This window comes from Panthera tigris, chromosome A1, assembly GCF_018350195.1.
Source record: "Panthera tigris isolate Pti1 chromosome A1, P.tigris_Pti1_mat1.1, whole genome shotgun sequence".
In the NCBI taxonomy this organism is placed as follows: Eukaryota; Metazoa; Chordata; class Mammalia; order Carnivora; family Felidae; genus Panthera; species Panthera tigris.
In genome coordinates, this window is record NC_056660.1 from 66,566,293 (window position 1) to 66,578,557 (window position 12,265).

The 12,265-nt window shown below is 41.4% G+C and overlaps 1 protein-coding gene across 2 annotated transcripts in view; it reads left to right on the forward strand.

The window, feature by feature from the left end:
- Window positions 1-275: 275 nt before the first annotated feature.
- LOC122236701 (claudin-18-like) overlaps window positions 276-12,265 on the forward strand; it is a 108,031-nt gene continuing 96,041 nt past the window's right edge. Inside the window, exon 1 of one of the 2 annotated variants that reach the window (XR_006214906.1) lies at window positions 276-343. The gene's annotated coding sequence lies outside the window, so the exon portion shown is untranslated. Of the gene's footprint in view, window positions 344-1,265; window positions 1,320-12,265 lie in introns of those variants that run through there. The other variant, XM_042979381.1, reaches the window with a different exon arrangement.

The window sequence follows — 12,265 nt, forward strand, 5'->3', positions numbered from 1 at the left end:
CCTTTCTTTGCTTCTAACATGCAGGGAAAATTGAATGTGCAACGTTCATTTCATTTGTACCCTACTCTCATTCAGTCGTCTGTGGTGTATGGTCTATTCTGCTATGGAAGTGTCATCATTAAATCCATGGTGGTGCAATCATATAAAAATGTAGAGGACAATATGAAAACCTGAAAACCAATTCTTCTCTGCAGGGTCAGAAGGCCAGTGCCTTTTCATCAACCTCTGATTTCTCTCCTAGACAAAGGTGAGCGTGAATCATCACCACCAGCAACCCAGCCAGCCCCTGGAACACAGTCCTACCCCCTCCCATTGAGAAGTGAGCAGAAGACCCTTTATTACGGTAAATTCTAATTAATAAGCGTGGAAAGGATGGCAGGCATTAGAAAATCCACCACGTGGCAAATCACAGTAATAATAGTTGCAGGCAAAAATAAGTGCTAAACTTAGTAGCGCAAATATGATCGGAAATAGGATATTTACACGGCCTCCAAGTATATCCCCACAAGGCCCGTACGAAGTTCAATGGGAAAATAGTAAATTTATAGTGGAGGAAGCTGTGATCAAGTTGATGTCATCAGTATTGAAACATATGTAGATCATCCTATCTCCCCATATGATTTCAACTTGACTGGCCTGGAGGTACCCAGATTACACACTGGATGAAATTAATGTCTCAATGGGTGGGCTCAAGAAAGTATACTGTGCTCCCCAGTGTGGGTGAACTCAATCCTTTAAGAGACCGAATAAAACAAAAGACAGCAGGGAGGAATTTGCCCCTTTTTCCCTGCCTCACCTCTTGAGGAGGACATCTCATCTCATCTCATCTCATCTCATCTCATCTCATCTCATCTCATCTCATCTCATCTCATCTCATCTCATCTCATCTTTTCCTGCCATTCTCCTGAGATGGTTCTGTGTGTCCAGCCACAATTTCAGGAATTTTGACTGTCGGTGGGTTAACTAACTCTTGCCTCTAAGCTGTTGTATCTGTCTCGGGTCAACCTTTTAGTCAAGGGGCAGTCAGAGAACCTGCAAGTACAGAGAGCTGGGGCTCCATGGAGCTGACAGAACAGCTTAGGTGAACTGTTTCTATGCTTGTTTGCTCACAAATGTTTGTCTAACAAGTGACCCTGCATGTGGCAGAGTTCCACTGGAAGTCAGCACTCATTAAAATTTAGTAGCGATGTGGGGGGGAGTAGTTAACCTCCTTCTATTTCTTAACCTTTGGCAGCTGCAGAATCAAATGGAGTCAGTAGTTCCAGAAAAGAGGTCACTCCACCAAAATCTACTTCGTGTTTCTCTCTGAAAATCCAAAGGTAAGGGCCCCTCGGTGGCTCAGTTGGTGAAGTGGCCAACTCTTGATTTCAGCTCAGGTCATGATCTCATGGTTTGTGGGTTTGAGCCCTGCATTAGGCTCTGCACTGACAGTGTGGAGCCTGCTTAGGATTCTCTCCCTCTCTCTCTGCCTCTCCCCTGCTCATGCTGTCTCTCTCGGTCTCTCTCTCAAAATAAATTAAAAAAAAAAAAAAAAAAGAAAGAAAGAAAAAAAAAAATCCAAAGCTAAGGATGATTTAGCAAAAACATTTTGGTAAACAGGACTTTTTTTTTTTTTCCCTCTAGTAACAGTGATTAGGATTTATTGATTTCAGCCACTTTTAGGCATACAATTCTGTGGTATTAAGTGTGTTGTTGTGCACCCATCACCACCATCCTTCTCCAGAACTTTTTTATTTTCCCAAACTGGAACTCTGTGTCCATCAAAACCCTACTCCCATTCTCCCCTCCTCTTACCCCCTGGCAACTCCCCTTCTCCCTCCAATCTATGAAACATCTCCTGAGGAGTCTGAACAGCAGCCTGTGATGCCCCTCTTTTAGGCTTTGAGCTCTGGTGACCCTACCTCTTCAATTTTGTTCCGTCAGCCCAAGATTTAAACTGTTTCCTGCAGTAATTAATCTTGGGGTGACCTCAGCATCTCCATTTTGTTTTCAGACTTCCAATGCCTCAGTCATCCGTTCTCTGTATTAAGTCCCCTCTGTTTAAAATATGATGTTTTTTAAAAATGCTTATTTATTTTTGAGGGAGAGAGTGAGAGAGTGAGAGAAAGCATGAGTGGGGAGGGGCAGAGAGAGAGGGAGACACAGAATCCCAAGCAGGCTCCACACTGTCAGCACAGAGGCCAACGTGGGGCTCGAACTCACCAACTGCGAGATCATGACCTGAGCCTGAGCCACCCAGGCGCCCCCTAATATATGAGTTTTTTTTTTTAATTTTTTTTTTTTTTAACATTTATTCATTTTTGAGACAGAGAGAGACAGAGCATGAACGGGGGAAGGTCAGAGAGAGAGGGAGACACAGAATCCAAAACAGGCTCCAGGCTCTGAGCTGTCAGCACAGAGCCCGACGTGGGGCTCGAACTCACAGACCGCAAGATCATGACTTGAGCCGAAGTCGGACATTCAACCGACTGAGCCACCCAGGTGCCCCATATATGAGTTTTAAACTGTTTTGATTTTCTGTTTTCCCAACTGGGTTCTGACTTCTACAAATCCAGAACTCAGGCATTAGGGGAGAAAGAAAAGAGAGAGAGCCAGGCAGGGAGGGTAAGGAAGGGAGACCCTGACTGGAGGCACTGACACACCTCCTCCGCTCTACACTGGACCTGGCAGAAGCAAACTTAAAACTGCTAGATAGGACAACTTTTACAAACCGTGACACATGGAACTCCCACAGAGAAAGCACCTCCACTGGAGGCCATTACAATTTGTAAAATCATAATTATCAGATTTAATAGCAGTGTAGACATAGCTGAAAAGTGGATCAGTAACTTGGAAGAGAAATTGGAAACCATCCAGATGATAGTACAAAGAAATGAAGAGATGGGACACATGAAGCATGATTAAGAGAAATGGAGGATGGGGGCGGACGGCTCTATCAGTAGAACATGCAACTCTTGACATCAGGGTCCTGAGTTCGAGCCCCACGCTGGAGGTATGGTCTACATAAATAAAAGAGAGAAAAGTGGAGGGTAAAATGTGTGAAACGAGAGGGGAAGTAAGGGAGAATCTAGGTAAACTGGGAATTTTCTATAGAAATTGACTGAGAATTGCCCAGAACCGAAGAAAAGTAGGAACCTCTGTCTCAAGTAGGATAAAAAATGACAATAGAATGTGTAAGTGTAATGTTTTTTACTGATTGTGTGCATAATATATGTATTATATTGTTACATTTATCAATCATAAAAGGGATTTTCAGATTGGGCAAGAAACACCAGCTAAATATATGCTATTTATGAGAAATCCACCCCAAACATAATGAAATCAAAGGTTTAAAGTAAAGGAAAATGAATCTATAAAGAACTTATCAAACTCAACACCCAAAAAACAAATCATCCAGTGAAGAAATGGGCAAAAGACATGAATAGACACTTCTCCAAAGAAGACATCCAGATGGCCAACCGACACATGAAAAGATGCTCAACATCACTCATCATCAGGGAAATACAAATCAAAACCACACTGAGATACCACCTCACACCTGTCAGAATGGCTCACATTGACAACTCAGGCAACAACAGATGTTGGCAAGGATGTGGAAAAAGACAATCTCTTTTGCACTGCGGGTGGGAATGCAAACTGGTGCAGCCGCTCTGGAAAACAGTATGGAGGGTCCTCAAAAAGTTAAAAATAGAACTACCCTATGATCCAGCAATTGCACTACTAGGTATTTATCCAAGGGATACAGGTATGCCGTTTCGAAGGGGCACATGCACCCCAATGTTTACAGCAGCACTATCAACAATAGCCAAAGTATGGAAAGAGCCCAAATGTCCATTGATGGATGAATGGATAAAGAAGATGTGAGATATATATATATATATATATATATATATATATATATATATGTATATATGTATATATATACATACATATACATATTTACACACAATGGAGTATTACTCAGCAATCAAAAAGAATGAAATCTTGCCATTTGCAACTACGTGGATGGAACTAGAAGGTATTATGCTAAGCAAAATTAGTCAGAGAAAGACAAATATCATGTGACTTCACTCATATGAGGACTTTAGGATACAAAACAGATGAACATAAGGGAAGGGAAGCAAAAATAATATAAAAACAGGGAGGGGGACAAAAACATGAGACTCTTAAATATGGAGAACAAACTGAGGGTTACTGGAAGGGTTGTGGGAGGGGGGATGGGCTAAATGGATAAGGGGCATTAAGGAATCTACTGAAATCATTGTTGCACTATATGCTAACTTATATGTAAATTAAAAAAATAAATTAAATAAAAATTAAAAATAAATAAACATTTAAAATTTTTTTAAAAGTAAAGGAAAATGATATCCCAAGAAATCATTCCCCCAAATAAAGTTGGGGTAACAATATTAAACATTATGGACTAAATGTTTGCATCCTCACCAAATTCCTATGTTTAAGCCCTGCCTCCCACATGACTGTATTTGTAAATCAGATTGTAAGGGAGGGTCTGAATCCCATAGGATTAGTGTTCTTATACGAAGAGGGAGAGGGGGCTGAATTAGTGGCTCAGTTGTTTAAGTGTCCGACTCTATTTCAGCTCAGGTCATGATCTCACACTTCACAGGTTCAAGCCCCACATTGGGCTCCATGCTGACAGTGTGGCACCTGCTTGGGACTCTCTCTCTTCCCTCTCCCACTCTCCCTGCCCCTCCCCTGTTAGCTCTCTCTCTCTCTCTCTCTCAAAAATAAATATAAACATTAAAAAAATTTAAAAAACAAAAAAAAAGAAGAGAGAAAGGGAACAGAGCTCTCCCCCTATCTCTGTGAGCACATGTGAGTAAAGGCCATGTGAACACATAACAAGAAGGCAGCTGTTTGCAAGAAAAGAAGAATATTTACCAGAACCCAACCATGCTGGCCCTCTGATCTCAGACTTCTGGCCTCTAGAAGTGAGAGAAAATATACTTCTGTTGTTGAAGCCCCCAGTCAATAGTATTTTGTTATGGCAGCCCAAGCTAATATACTAGCAGAAGGTAAAAGGATAAAGAGGGTCATATTAACAGGATTTTTTTAAAAAAATCACAGAATGCTAAAACAATCCTGAATTTGTACACATCTAATGATTTAGCATCAAATATATAAATCAGAAGTATGGGGGGGGCGCCTGGCTGGCTCAGTTGGTAGAGCCTGCAACTCTTGATCTCAGGGTTGTGAGTTAGAGCCCCACATTGGGTGTGGAGATTACTTAAAAATAAAATCTTGGGGCACCTGGGCGGCTCACTTGGTTGAGCATCTGACTCTTGATTTCGGTTCAGATCATGATCCCAGGGTTGTGGGATTGAGCTGAGCACGGAGCCTGCTTAGGAATCTCTCTCTCTCCCACTGCCCCTCTCTGCTACTGTCACATGCTCTCTCTCCTTCTCTCTCTCTCTATAAAATAAAATAAAATAAAATAAAATAAAATAAAATAGTCAAAATTATGTAGAATCAAAAAATCATCTGATAAATCCACACTTGTAATTAGAGACCTTAACACATTCTCCTTAGAAATTTTGATCAAGCTTGATCTAACAGATATGTAGAACTCTGTGCCCAGCAAACAGAGAATTATTAAGTGCATATGAAACATTTTTATGAATTTATTTTTGAGTGGGATTTTGTTTAGGTTTTTGGATGCTCCAAGAAAACCTTATTTTTTAATTAAGTATATAGTTGTCACATTTATGAATTTATTAAGCTGCAAAATGATTAAAAGAATTAATATCATATAGAAAACTTTTGTTGACCATGATGCAGTAAAATTAAAATACATTTCAAAGCAATCACCCCGAAGACATACACCAAGAGACCCAAGCAGGCTCTTTGAAAAGGATAATAGCATAGATAAAGGCCTGGAAAGATCAATAAACAAAACAAAAAACAAACAAACAAAAAAAACAGAAAAAGAAAGAAGGCAAAAAACTTTAAGTTTGAGATTGAAAAAGGATGTGTAAAATCAGAATACGATAAAACAATTTAATGCAAATGAAAGTCAACAATATATTTTAGTAGTATATGATAAGTTTACATTAACAATCCAAAGATGGTTTAATACCAGCAAATAATAACAGATATAAGGAGAAAAATCTACATAACTATATTGATAGATTATAAAATCATTCAATACCAATGCACAATTAAGTCTCCGTACTCTACCCAAAAAGGTAAACTACAATTAGAAAGGGAAATCTCTTAACCTATTAAAGGGAATCCATGAAAAACCTGTATTAAATTTATATACTGTTAGATATTAGAAAATATCTCTTCAAGATCAGAAACTAGATAAGTACTCTCATTACCACCACTTCCATTAAATATGTCTATCTTCTTCCTGAATAGCACTTTAAAACACTTTCATTCAGAGAGGGCTTCCTATTCCCTGAATATATTACAAATATACTTTGATAAGAAAAATAAAACAGATCCAAAATGAAGATGTGGGATCCAAGAAGCAACACAGATCGATAAGATTGTCCAATGTTTTAGAATTATGGGTAGGGACACAATTATATTACAATTTGAAAGCTTAGGAAATTTATTCAACTCCTTCTTTTCTATCCAACAAACATTTTTCATATTCTATCGTGGTAAGTGTTTAAAGTTTTCATTTCGGAAAATTTCAAACATACCCAAAAGTAGAGAGAAGAGTACAGTGAACTAATGTTTTGTCCACCTTGTTTTATTACACTCTGTACTTTTGTTGGAGGTGCCTCTGGCATTTAACACAACCCCCAGACAAAATATAATTTCAACCACTGGAATTTCAGACATTCCAGTACATATCTCTAAGAGATAAAGACTTTTTAAAAAGATAATCATCAGGGCACCTGGGTCACTGTCGGTTAAAGCATGGGACTTTGGCTCAGATCGTGATTTCATGGTTCGTGAGTTAGAACCCCTCGTGGGGCTCTGTGCTGACAGCTCGGAGCCTGGAGCCTCCTTCGGATTCTGTGTCTCCCTCTCTCTCTCGGCCCCTCCCTCACAATTTGTCTCTCTCACTCTCAAAAATAAACAACAAAAAAAAAGAAATAAAAAAAAAAAGATAATCACCATACCATTATCACATTTCATAATCACCTTATCATCTAATACCTAGTCATCCTGAAGCTGAATATAGATATTTTGCACTATATTCTCAAGAATATCTTGAGAAACTTTGTCAGATGCTTGCTAAAGTCTTAACAGAATCTCACTACAGTTTTCTTCTAACCCATGAGCCTTTATGAGCAAATGTATTTAATTTGGCATTACATTTCTTTATTTATTGAACCTAAGAGGTTGTGCCAATGATCATTGCTTCCTTTTCTAAATCTTTAGAAGCCATCGGTTCAATAGTGCACTTTGGAATTTTACACGATGGGAGTTTGTGGAATGATTCATTTGTTCCCTTTGAAACACGGGATAAATAGCTGCGGTCTTATCTTGATACCACTCCTTTTGTCATCATGATGCAGTAACCTAATCAGATAGCTTTCCACCCAGCATCTGAAGTTAAAAATTAAAAATAAGTTTGAAGAGAGGTACGGACATGCGGAGGCCTGCAGCGGTGGGATGGAGGCCACGGGCCCCCCGTAGGCAACTCGCTCTACTTGTCACAGTTGTCGGGAGGCTGGTTCTAGTGAAAATGCCACGATGTCTACCTTTGCCCTATACATCCTGGTTTAAAAGCTGGGAGAAGTAACAGATCAGTACCTCAGACTCTTGTCACATTTCCATGCTCACATCACCTCCCTGTCCTGACTTCAAGCCACCTGAATATCAAGGGATATGCTTTAAGCAACATATAAGTTGGCTTAAGAAAGATTTCTGGGACACCTGGGTCTCTCAATCAGTCAAGCGTCCAACTTCGGCTCAGGTCATGATCTCTCGGTCTGTGAGTTCGAGCCCCACCTCGGGCTCTGTGCTGACAGCTCAGAAACTGGAGCCTGCTTCGGATTCTGTGTCTCCCTCTCTCTCTCTGCCTCTCCCCTGCTCATTCACTCTCTCTCCCTCAGTCTCTTTCTCTCAAAAATAAACAAACATTAAAAAGATTAAAAAAATTTTTTTTTTTTAAAAAGAAAGATTTCAGCTCTGGGGCACCTGGCTGGCTCTGTTGGGGGAACACACAACTCTTGATCTTCGGATTGTGAGTCTGAGCCCCACACTGGGCATAGAGATTACTTAAAAATAAAATCTTTGAAAAAAAGAAAAGAAAAGAAAGATTTCAGCTCGGAGACAGAACTCTAGGAGACCTGAGTGGAGTTAAGGGGAAAGGCCAAGGGCAGATACAAGGGCAGACAGGAATAGAAGTGGTTGAGATGGGGGAGGGGAGGGCAGGGGGAAGGCTGGCTTGGGGTCCAGAGGACACTCAGACACTTCATGATCTTCCCTATCTGTCATGGGCTCACTCAAAACTCAAGAGGCTGGTTACATAGACACAGTGAGCCTTCTTTTTTTTTTTTTTTTTAATTTTTTTAACATTCATTTATTTTTTGAGAGACAGAGACAGAGTGTGAGTGGGACAGGGGCAGAGAGAGAAGGGACACAGAATCCGAAGCAGGCTCCAGGCTCTGAGCTGTCAGCACAGAGCCCAACGCAGGGACTGAACTCACGAACCATGAAATCATGACCTGAGCTAAAGTCTGATGCTTAACCAAGTGAGCCACCCAGGTGCCCCATGGTGAGCCTTCTCTTGCCCTCAGTTCTGCTCTTCTGGGAAGGGGAGTGAAATATTCTCTATGTCTGTGCTGGGAAACCGTGGTCACAAAGGCGTGCGCAGTGATGATCCCAGAAGTTGGGCATGGCCCTCAGCGAGGTGTGGGGAGTCTCTTTCCCCCAGGTCTGGGAGGCATTGTGTTTCAGCTACCCACGGTGTTTCTGACAGGTTCTCCTGTGACCTCCAGGGCAAGTTCTTAATTTATTTGATCCACTTCCCCAGGGTGCTCCCCCATGGCTCTGTCTAATCTGAGTTCTCTGAGAGATGTCCCTATACCTTGCCAGATTTTCCCCGAGCCAACTTGGGCAAAAGCCAAAGGGGCTTCAATTAATTCCATCCTTTTCATGTTCTGGGTTTATCATTGAAATCAAGACCTTTCTTCCATAGGGAAATTGAAAGCTCTCTTATTATGAATGAAAACAGAAGCAGCTTGTTAACAACATCAGTTCTTAATTACCTGTTCTTTGTTTTATGGCTTGGCAGGTTTTCCTGATGTGAAAGAAAAGAAAAAAGGATGTTTTTGCACAGGCGCATGCACACACACACACGCACACACGCACAAGAAAAGTGCTAGTGCTCTCAACAGTTTCTTTAACATACATTTGGGTTTTAATGCTGGTCTTCAGGTGCATAGAATTGGCTTTGTGGGTCTCCTAGTGTTGAACTGGGTAAACTCAGGATCAGGAGTTTACCAGGATGAAAAAGTAATCTGTGTGACAGAACAGGCCTATAGCTTTTGTCTTCCCACTGTTTGGTGTTTTCTCCACCATCTGTGAATTATTCTATCTGGGCTTTCTGGAAAGCCTCCACAGATTTATTCCTTCCTTCCTCCTTCCCTCCCTCCCTTCTTTCCTTCCTTTCTTCCATCCTTCATTTCTTCCTTCCTCCCTTTCTCTCTCTCTTCCTTCCTTTTCTTTCTTCCTTCCTTCCTCCCTCCCTCTTTCCCTCCCTCCCTCCCTTCCTTCCTTCCTTCCTTCCTTCCTTCCTTCCTTCCTTCCTTCCTGTCCCTTGTGGTAAAATACACATAACATAAAATTTACCATCTTACCCATTTCTAAGTGTACAGCTCAGTAGTGTTAAGTTCATTCACACTGATGTACAACCAATCTCCAGAATGCCTTTCAGGTTGCAAACTGAACTACACACCCAACCACTCATCCCCTGTCCCCCAGCCCCTGGGGACCACCCTTCTCCTTTCTGGCTCTATGAATTTGACCACTCGGCGTACCTCATGTAGGTGGAATCCTACAGTATTTGTCCTTTTGTGTCTGGCTTATTTCACTTGGCGCATGTCCTCAAGGTCCACCCATGCTGGAGAGTGAGCCCACACAGATTCTTCCACCATCCATTTGACTTTTTCTGGGCTTTCTCCTTTCCTCCACTTTCATCCAGTTGTGCTAACAACAGATAAATCTGTCAATTTAGAGGTTTATTCTTTTCAAGACGGAGAGAAACAAGAGAGTTGAAGATAAAAAGGCATAACTGAGAGAAGGGCAAGGAAAAGAAGGTGGGTAGGGAGGGTCTGGAAGCATCGCTGCAACAGTAGAAACTGGGTGGAGAGGGAGCCGCAAAGCATCAGAACTGGGGGTGACAGAAAGGGACCCTGGTCACCATGCCCCCAGGGAAATTCTGAGCAGGGAAATCTTCCTTATCACATGTCCTGCCTCCAGGTAAAGAAATGGCATTTTGGGGCACCTGTGTGGCTCAGTCTGTTAAGTGTCTGACTTCGGCTCAGGTCAAGATCTCACAGTCCGTGAGTTCGAGCCCCGCGTCGGGCTCTGTGCTGACAGCTCAGAGCTTGCAGCATGATTTGGATTCTGTGTCTCCCCCTCTCTCTGCCCCTCCCCTGCTCGTGCTCTCTCTCTCTCTCTCTCTCTCAAAAATAAATAAACATTAAAAAAAATTTGAAAAATATCTGATAACCGCCCCCCACCAAAAAAAAAAAAAAAAAAAAGGCAGTAATGGGAAAAACAAAACACAGATAAAAATAAATAAATAAATAAATAAATAAATAAATAAATAAATAGCAAAGTGAAATGCTGAAATCCAGTCACATCAATATTTACACTAAATGTAAAACACACTAACACTCTAATTAGGGGTGCCTGGGTGGCTCAGTCAGTTAAGCGTCCGACTTCGGCTCAGGTCATGATCTCAGGGCTCGTGAGTTCAAGCCCCGCATCGGGCTCTGTGCTGACAGCTCGGAGCCTGGAGCCTGCTTCAGATTCTGTGTCTCTCTCTCTCCCTGTCCCTCCCCCACTCGTGCTCTCTCTCTCTTTCTCTCAAAAATAAACACGCATTAAAAAAAAGAAATGGCATTTTATTTTTATTTTTTAAATATTTTATTTTTAAATAATCTCTAAACCTAATGTGAGGCTTGAACCCAGAATCCTGAAATCAAGAGTCTCATACTCTACTGACTGAGCCAGCCAGGCACCCCAAGAAATTACATCGTCTTTTTATTTCATTTATTTATTTAAAGTTTATTTTTATTTATTTTGAGAGAGAGCACAAGCATGGGAGGGACACAGAGAGAGGGAGAGAATCTCAAGCAGGTTCCATGCTGTCAGCCCAGACTCCTATGTGGGGCTCAAACTCACGAACTGTGAGATCATGACCTGAGCTGAAGTCAAGATTCTGATGCTTAACCGACTGAGCCACCCAGGTGTCCCAAGAAATTACATTTTTAAATTGATCTGTATCAACCTATAATAAATTTGTAGTATTATCAATTACTACCTGTGTTGTATAACAAAAACCTCCTATTTCTGTTGCTGATAAAGGGTTACAGACTAAGAAAGAAAGAAAGAAAGAAAGAAAGAAAGAAAGAAAGAAAGAAAGAAAGAGAAAGAAAAGGAAGAAAGAAAAGAAAAGAAAAGAAAGAGAGGAAGAAAGGGAAGAAGGAAGGGGGGAAGGAAGGGGGGGAAGGAAGGGAGGCCCAGTCTGTGGTGTCCAGCATTATATTAGAAAGGGCCAAACTCCAGGGATGGCCACAACAAATCTTGAAATTTTCCCTGTCTTAGTCTAGAACTCACTCTTCATTTATTAATACGTTGGATGTCAAGAAACAGCTTTTTATTGGGCTCTTAATTATAGTGATAGCTTTAGAAAGTTGTTACTTCTCGGAGATGTTGAAGGTATCTGATATGTGTGGATCAGCTAAAATAGCTGGAGCCTTGCCCCTCCCCCACCCCGTGCACATCTTCCTGCCTTATATGAACACAGGAAAAGTATCTACCGAAGCCTCCAGCCTGAAGCTCTTACAGATGGGGCCTGTGGCTTCCTATGTCCAACCATACCAGAGGAAAGGCACAAAATGTTGCTTTGGCAAAGTGGCCCAAGTGAATTCTTTGTAGAATTGCAATATGTAGGTTGGAATTCCTGTGTATTGGCAAGCCTTAGCTAGTTGATGCTGTGGTTACAATTTCCTGACTTTCAGTGGCTTACCATGATCAAGGCTTATGGAAGATGGGCTGCGGGCCGGCTGAGGTTCTGGTCTTCATTCCACAAGGCCGTCAAAATTCTCTC